Consider the following 7,649-nt stretch of genomic DNA (forward strand, 5'->3'; position numbering starts at 1 on the left):
AAGCCGGGCAACGTTGTGCACGGCAACATTGACGTGAGTCAGTCCGGTTGGTCCGCTTTTGAGGCGGATAATTTGAAGTGCTCTAACCCGTTGTGGACCACTAAAACGTGACTTTATTGCAAAAGTAGTCCTTGCTTGGCAGAAAAGTAACGCTACGAGGTTTTCAGACCGCTATTTCAACATTAGACGTCGACATAATGGTTGGAATTTATCATCACCATCATAAGCCTAACTACGTCTACTGCAGGACAAAGGCTTCTCCCTTGTTCCGCCAGTCAACTCGGTCCTATGCTTGCTGCTGTTAATTTATACCCGCAAACTTCTTAATCTCACCCGCCCACCTAACCTTCTCTCTCTATGTAATTCACTTGCTTTCTCTAGGAATCCAGTTAGTTACCCTTAATGACCAGCGGTTATCCTGTCTACGTGCTGCATGCCCGGCCAATGCCTGTTTCTTCATCTTGATTTTGACTCTGACATCCTTTACCCGGTTTGTGCCCTAATCCACCAAGCTTTCTTTTTGTCTCTTAAAGTTACACCTACCATTTTTCTTTCCATTGCTCGCTGCGTCGTCCTCAATGAAAGCTTAACCTTCTTTGTAAGTCTTAAGGTTTTCGCTCTGTAGCTAAGTACCGGGAAGATGCAGTTGTTACGTACATTTCCCTTGAGGGATAGTGGAAATCTACCTGTCATGATTTGAGAGTGCTTGCCAAGTGTGCTCCACCCCATTTTTATTCTTCTAGTTACTTCAGTCTTGTTGTTCGGCTCCGCGGTTATTACCTGCCCTAAGTAGACATAGTCTTTTGCAACTTTAAGTGTACTAATACCTATCTTGAAGCGCTGCTAACTTCCGTGGTTGTTGTACATTACTTTCGTTTTCTGCAGATTAATTTTAAGATCCACCTTCCTGCTCTCCATGTCTAACTCCGTAATCATGAGTTGCAATTCGTCCCCTGAGTTACTCAGCAATGCTATGTGATCGTCAAAGGACAGGTTATTAAGGTACTATCCATTAACCCTTATTCAACCTGATCCCATTCTAGTTCTCTGAAAACCTCCTGTAAGCATGCGGTAAATAACATTGGGGAGATTGTATCCCTCTGCCTTATACCCTTCTTCATTGGCATTCTCTTGCTTTCTTAATGAAGCACTATGGTAGCTGTTGATTCCCTGAAGATTTCTTCCAGGATGTTTAAATATGCTTCGTCGACGCTATGATTGTGCAGTCTCTGCATGACTGCTGATATTCTACTGAATCAAACGCCTTTTCGTAATTCATGAAGGTATGTATAGTGGTTGGCTATATTCTGAGCATTTCTCTGTTACCTGGTTGATAGTATGAATGTGAGCGACTTTTGAGCAGCCTGTTCGAAATTCTGCTTGTTCCTTTGGTTGATTGAGTTCTAATGTTGCCCTGATTCTGTTAGTAATTACATTTGTAAATGGCTTATATACTAAGGAGAGCAAGCTGATCGGCCTGTAATTCTTCAAGTCCTTGTCAAGTCCTTGTTCGACAGGTGTCACGATGAATACGAGGCCATTCGGCCATTTTAGGTGCCCCGCCGCGGTGGTCTAGTGGCTAAGGTACTCGGCTGCTGACCCGCAGGTCGCGGGTTCGGTTCCCGGCTGCGGCGGCTGCATTTCCGATGGAGGCGGAAATGTGGTAGGCCCATGTACCCAGACTTGGGTGCACGTAAAGAATACCAGGTGGTCGAAATTTCCGGAGCCCTCCACTACGGCGTCTCTCATAATCATATGGTGGTTTTGGGACGGTAAACCTTACATATCAATCAATCAATCAATCCATTTTAGGTGCACTTGAGAAGCATGAACGTACGTCGAAAAAGGTCGAGATAGTGCCACCATATCCGCTGAAAACACACAGGAACACACAGGAATCGAGGACAGTGCCGCAGCAGGTGTTCGATATTTTCATCGGCGTCACAAACATCGCATGCCGCACTGTCAGCCATGCTGATTAACGTGGTATAAGATTTCATGAAAGCAACTCCCAGCCAAAGGCTATAGAGAAGCGAAGCTTCACATCGATGTAGGCCGGGTGGAGGCTGGAGTTGTAGTCAAGAGTCAAGCTCGTGCAGTCTTGTACGTCGTATGCTTGATGTGTTCAACTCAGTGTGAGACTGCAGGCCAGTTGACGAATCTGGCTCGCCGCGTCCGATCTTGAAAGCTGTATGGGAACGCTGTTCTTTTCTCCATATGACGTGCGAGCAGCATGATCTGCAGAACCATTTCCACTTATACCACAATGCCCAGGTAACCTTTGAAAGACAATGTCGTGGTCTTTTTGTATTAAGAGGTGGTGAAGTTTCACGGTTCTGTTGGTCAATCGGTCGTGGCATCCGCGTCGGAGAACTGACCGCAAGCACTGTAACGCTGATTTTTAGTCAAAAAACACAGCCCATATTCTTGGTCTTTCTTCAGAATTGATGAGTTCTAGTGTTCTATGAAGAGCTTCGAGTTCTGCCATCGTGGACTTTGTCGCATGTGAAGTCTTAAAAGGCCGAGTTACCACTTGTGATGGTATAACCACTGCTCCACCCGAAATAGACGGCGTAGTTGAGCCATCTGTGTAAATGTGCACGTGGTTAATCTAGTTTTGTTCGCCCTGCCATGGTGGTCTAGTGGCTAAGGTACTCGGCTGCTGACCCGCAGGGCGCGGGTTCAAATCCTGGCTGCTGCGGCTGCATTTCCGATGGAGGCGGAAATGTTGTAGGCCCGTGTGCTCAGATTTGGGTGCACGTTAAAGAACCCCAGGTGGTCTAAATTTCCGGAGTCCTCCACTACGGCGTCTCTCATAATCATATAGTGGTTTTGGGACGTTAAACCCCACATATCAATCAATCAATCAATCTAGTTTTGTTCCAGTAGGAATAGACTCACTGTTTTCAGGGCTAGTCAGTCAGTCAGAACTAGTCAGTAAGTCCGATTTTCTCCGCATTACTGGAATCAGTAAGTAAACTCGCAGCCGGATCAGGCTCCATGGAGGAAGCAGTGGCTTTTGTGCAGGGGTGTACGCCTCAGTAAACGATGAACGATACTTGCAGACAGTGGGCACTGTATGTCGTGCGGGGCCTTTCAGCAGCGATGCTCGCCAGGTGGTGAGAAGGGGTCCTGGCATAATGTCTGATGTGCATGCGCATTGTCTCGGTAATAATATGTCTTGATTGAGTGATCTTGAGCGATGGCAATGGTTTCAGCCGTTGAAGCACTGGGGAGTATTCTAAGGCATAACTTAAGTGATTGGGCTTGAATGCTCTGAGTTGTGCACAGGTTGGTCTTGCCACTATTATATATTACAGGTAAGCTGTACCGTAAGAATCCGATAAACAGCACTGTGTACAGTTGTGGCATGAATGGTGTGGGCACTTCCCAGTTCTTTTGTGCAAGGAATTTGAACATGTGACATGTTGCGATCAGCTGCTTCTTCACATAGTTCACGTGTGGAGTCCATGACAGGTTTCTGTCTATTATGACTCCCAAGAATCTGTGGATTCTGCTGAATGATATGCGTTCTTCATTAATCTATATGCTGTAAGCAGATATTGGTTTCCGCGCGAAAGCTACCACTGCACATTTTCCGCAGGACACCTCGAGACCTTGTTTACGAAGGTAGCATGACGTCGTTGTAGCAGACTTCTGAAAGCGGGCGCGAAGCTGAAGCCTTGTCACACCTGATGTTCAATTGGAGATGTCATCATTGTAGATAGAAAATTCTATAGTGCTAGGTAGGGGCTTGACTAGTCCAATGAGAGTTAGATTGAATAGTGTAGAGCTTAGCACTCCTCTCTCAGGAACATTTTGGCTCCTATAATGATCAGGTGTTGGGCCAATCGCTGTCATCATGTAGACTGATCTCAGCTTGAAATAGCAGTACACCCACATATATATCTTGCCACCAAGACCTACTGTTTTCAAAACACTAAGGATGGCTTCATAGGTGACATTGTCGTAAGCCCCCTTAGCGTCTAGACAAAGGGAAGCGCACACTCTCTTACAGGCTTTCTGGTGTTCAACATATGTCACCAGATCAACAACGTTGTCAATTGACAAATGGCCGCGCCTCAATCTGGTCATGGATACTGCGAGATTTCGTAGTGCTCTAAATACCACTCTATTCGTGTTAGAATCATTCGTTCCATTGTTTTTCCCACACAACTGGCAAGCGCGATAAGGACGGGCGGATGGATGGCTGCACGGACGGATGGACGCATGAATGGACGCAGGGGCGAATGCATAGACGAACGCAGGGACGGACGGACGGATTGACGTGTGGACGCATGAACAGATGCACGCACGGACAGGTGGATGGACGCACGAATGGTCACACAGACGGACGCATGGACGGACGGACGCAAGAAAGAATGGATGAACGGATGGTTCACCCCACTCTTCATCATTCACGTGGATATTCCGTCATTTTTGCTTCGAATGTGTGGCTTTTTCAGTGTGATAGCGTGCACACTCATGGACAAGTAACGGCCTCCCACGGCGATTCTTTAACTTGCTTTTTCGCTTATAGATGCACAGATGATTTTTCGCTCACATTCAATGGGTCCGACGCTGAAGGAGGTATTTCTGCGAAACGAGCTCTCTAATGCTATCACGTTAATACTCAGTGTACTAAACGCATAGGTTGCATACACCACTGCAAATCCTCCCACACCAATACGGCAGCAAAACATCGCAGAAGCTAGACGACGATGCGTTGGCAAAATGGCAGCCACCCTGTGCTAATCATCTATACTGGCTGATGGCACACGTGAAAAACAATCGTTGCAATCTTTCTGTTTTACGTACGTTGTTTTTTAGGGGCGAAGGTATTTACGCAGTGGGTCGTATGTCCCGTTTCATTGTAGTTGTCTTAGTAGCCAGTTGCATTGCATTGAATGCCAATAAAAACCGTTTCACAGCATATCCACGGAGTGAATGGCGATGATTGGGGCTAATCACCCATCCGTGCGTCCGTTCATGTGCCCGTTCGTCCATCCGTCTATCCGTTCGTCCTTGCGTCCTCTCGTACGTGCGTTCGTGGCTCCATCTATCTGTCCGTCCGCTTCGCCCCACTCGTCATCATTCACCTCGCTGATATTCTGTGATTTTTTAGGGGGTATCGATATAGAATACGTAAAACAGTTTAACAAAATTGTGCAATGAATTCCTGGCCGATCACTCTGTGAGACTATGAGCCATGTTAGAGGCATCATCATGAGCGTATTGTCATCGTCACCACTATGGCGGATGAGGCCTCTGCTCTTGGCTAGAATCTGAAGGATGTTTTCTTCGCCATTGTGACGGAATTTATCAGTGAGCCTGAAAGAATATCTAGCTAAAATGTTCATTCTTTAAATATTTTACAGATAATAAATAATCGCTAACTTTGTTATACTAGTTGTTTTAGCTTATACGAGTAGTAAAAAACTGAAAAAATGATTTCACCTACCACTCGGTGGTTCCTCTGCAGTGAATATAATCCATGAGAGGTGGAGAAGAAGAAGGAAAGTCTTATAACTGCTCCATTTTTTAAGCTGGGTTTTGATCTAGGTTAATATTCATTACTAATACAAAAATTTATAGCAAGTACAAATCAGTGATCATAAAAATTTTATTCTAAAATTTGTAACGTTTCAATTTGTAAGTAAAATCGAATAATACTTTATAAGAACACTCAATTTTTGGCCAATCCCCCACAGTGAATATGAGCCGCCAGTGAAGGGCAACAAGTTAAAAACAAGAACAAGAACAAGAACGACTGCAGATAACCAATACGCCTCGTTGCCTGCCCCTGCAGACACCGTTCCCGGAGGAATAAGTCCAGTGAAATCGCTGTTCGATCCATGTCTACGCAGCGGAAACATGGGCTGTGATCACAGTTCAGTTGACTCCACCAGCAGTGACGTCCCGTGTTCTTCCCAACTGCTGGCTCACACAGCAGTTGCGAATGGGACTCCCGGTTGTGCCACAACCTCCAACAAAGCGCCACCAACTACACTGTACTCCAGCCGCGACCACCAGCCACTGCTGACGATGGAAGGCGAAACCACTCTGGTGCAGGAAGCTGAAGATAGCAAGACAAGTAGGCTTCAATACTTCCTCATCGGCATCCTGTTTGCCGGTCTTGTAATCGCAGTGATTTTTGCCGCAGCAAAAGCACCTGGAGGTCCCCTGCCTCGCCAAGACCTGCTCGTTGAAGAAGAGCGGTGTCCTGAACTTTACCGGCCACGCTCCGCGTATGATGTGCTCAAGGGTGTTCAGGACAAGGAGCTGTTGATTGTGGCTCACAGCGTATTTCCGCGATTATAGGCTCTCGTTCCGGAGTCGTTCCGGAGCATGAACAAGACTCGCAATAAGCTTGTAAACACTGCCCGTGTCTAGTCCTCCAAACGGTAGAAGCAGGTGGCTACTGCCAATAAACTAGCGTCAGCTACTGCCAATAAATTTGTAAGACAATAAATTCGAGCAAGTTTAACGAGGAGTCAATCGCCTGTCACGTGGAAAAGGCTATTCACATGCCAAGTATCTCAGACCTGCTGCACATTCAAAATTAGGCAGAACAAGGGGTAATGTAGCCTTCTCAATGAAATTTTCCCAAATATCAGTTCAAGCTTTTTAGCTTAACCGCGTGCACTGACATTACTTCACAATATGTGGCCTTTTTAGGCTAATTCCCCTCCTGAATGCTGTACCCACCACCGTGTTGACCCTAATCGTTACGTGACAAGGTGCATGTGATTATAAATGTACAGTCACCCTAATATTTAACCATCGCTGCAGCGGTGACTCTTCTGTGTGTCAGCGCCAGATGATGGCGAGAAGTTGAAAACATTCTCTCGCGGGCACGTACTATGTAGGCATGCATTTGCCTGCAGACTTTTTGGAAGGTAATTCAGTTGTACGGCGAACATACGCAGGAAATATTGCAGCTCACGATGTATAACTTAAGATTTGCGTGACTGTGCACAACTGCTTCTACACTACCAAGCACTAGCATCATCGCCTCTATGCACTGTGATCACCATTCCAACCAAGCTTGAATACATAAAGAATATATCTCTCTAGTAGAATTTCAAAAAAATTACTGGGTTAGACCCGCAGGTTAAGCTCGATATTTTTTTACCCACCTTTACACGGTTGCCTTGCTCTGTCTACTTGCTACATTAAACTGATATGCAGCGTCCCTTATTTTATGTTAATAAAAATTTCTCCCTGCCAACATATTTTCATTAGCCGAACATCACACAATATTTCCCGAAGATCCGTGTTCATTTTTTATCTGCCTTCAATTATGTCATCGCTGCTTTCTTTGTATGTATCAAGAACTTTATTAAGGTCTTGAGGACCAGTCGAGGACTGATGCTGGCCACTCTCACGTCAGGACAGAGAGGCCAGGGCCCTCTGCATTCTAAGAAATTTGGCAGTGTTGTTTAGTTCAGCTGTTGTACAGCTGTACTATAAATGCACTTGTGGGTGGTGTGTCTTGTATGTTTCCGCTGATTATTATTGTGGCTCTTTCCTGAATTGCGGACTTACCCGAAAAGTCTTTGTTAAATACATAAATAAATGAATATATAAGTGAAAGCTAGTATGGTTCATTGCACTCTTAGATTGGAAGGCCTGCAAAATCTTAGATG

This window comes from Rhipicephalus microplus, chromosome 1 (assembly GCF_043290135.1).
Source record: "Rhipicephalus microplus isolate Deutch F79 chromosome 1, USDA_Rmic, whole genome shotgun sequence".
In the NCBI taxonomy this organism is placed as follows: domain Eukaryota; kingdom Metazoa; phylum Arthropoda; class Arachnida; order Ixodida; family Ixodidae; genus Rhipicephalus; species Rhipicephalus microplus.